The following is a 1511-nucleotide window of genomic DNA, read 5'->3' as shown; positions in this document are numbered from 1 at the left end:
AAAGGCTTTGTTTAGTGGACTAGATTGGCTAGAAATGGACCTCATAAGTCTTGAGCCAATATGAAAATATAACGTGCAGAATCGATGGACTCTCTAATAAAATTGAAATAGCCTGTTATCCCTACAGACATGCCAATCTACAGGGCTGCTTTGAAATAAACAAAGAACACTGTCAAATTATTACAGATAAAGCAGGTGACATTCCTATATAAAGTCCTACAAAATCTATAACTATAATAATACTCTATTTTCATACTAGTATTTAAAATGAACGGTGAAATCAAAAGAAAAAGGTCTTCTTATCATGCAGCGTTCAATATTAAAGTTGTTGAATATGCAGAAGCAAACAATAATTGTGCCGCTGCTTGTGAATTCTGTATCCATGAGAAGCAAGTAAGATAATGGCAAAAAAATAAAACACCACTAAAAGACATGCCAAGAATCAAGAAAAAAAATGTCCAACGAGGTGCGCTTCATTTCCTGAGCTAGAGAAAGATCTCAATAATTGGGTTGTTGAATGTCGAAAAAATGGGTACATTGTCACTAGAACTGGAATTCGTCTGCGTGCTCTGCAAATGTCAAAAGACGACAAATACAAGTCAGTAAAGCCGTCAATGTTTGTCGCATCAGCGGGTTGGTGTACTCGCTTCATGAACCGTCATAGTCTCTCACTTCATCAGCGAACAAAGATTGCGCAAAAGCTGCCTAGAGATCTGGAAGAAAAAATCGAATCTTTCCAAATATTTATTATAAACTATCGAAGGGAATATGCATTTGAACTGTCACAAATAGGAAATATGGACGAAACACCAATGACATTCCATCTCCCGAGCAACAGAACGGTAACCGGTGTTGGTGGAAAAAACAGTTTTAAATTAAAACCACTGGCCATGAAAAAATCCATTTTACGGTGGTTTCATCATGTTTGGTAAATGGATCAAAGCTCCCTCCTGTTGTTGTTGTTTTTAAAAGAAAAACCTTGCCTAAAAACATGAAATTTCCCGCTGGTGTCATCGTATGTGCACATGAAAAGGGATGGATGGATGAAAGTGGGACTACTGAATGGCTGGAAAAAGTGTGGATTAAGAGACCAGGAGCACTTTTCAAGAAACCTGCTATGCTCGTTTGGGACATGTTCAGGGCACACAAGACGGATGAGGTGAAAAATGTGGCCAAAAATATGAAAACTACTTTGGCTGTAAGATCTAGAGGCTTAACTTCAGTTCTACAACCGCTTGATGTCTGCCTGAACAAACCCTTAAAGGACAGGCTACGCAAAATGTGGTTTGAATGGATGTGCTCAGGCATGGCGAAGTTGACAAAAGGTGGGAATCTTATGAAGCCCGAAATCAATCTGGTCGCCCAGTGGATCAAGGACGCGTGGGTGCCTATTCCCTCGGAAATGGTAGAAAAATCATTTAGGAAATGCTGTATCAGCAATGCACTCGACGGGTCAGAAGATGATGCCATATTTGATGATGACACAACAGGCTGATGCTGAGAAGGAATCT

Source organism: Terrapene carolina, unplaced genomic scaffold (genome assembly GCF_002925995.2).
Source record: "Terrapene carolina triunguis isolate 2854851 unplaced genomic scaffold, T_m_triunguis-2.0 Scaffold18, whole genome shotgun sequence".
Lineage (NCBI taxonomy): Eukaryota > Metazoa > Chordata > Testudines > Emydidae > Terrapene > Terrapene triunguis.
This window is presented reverse-complemented; position numbering follows the sequence as displayed.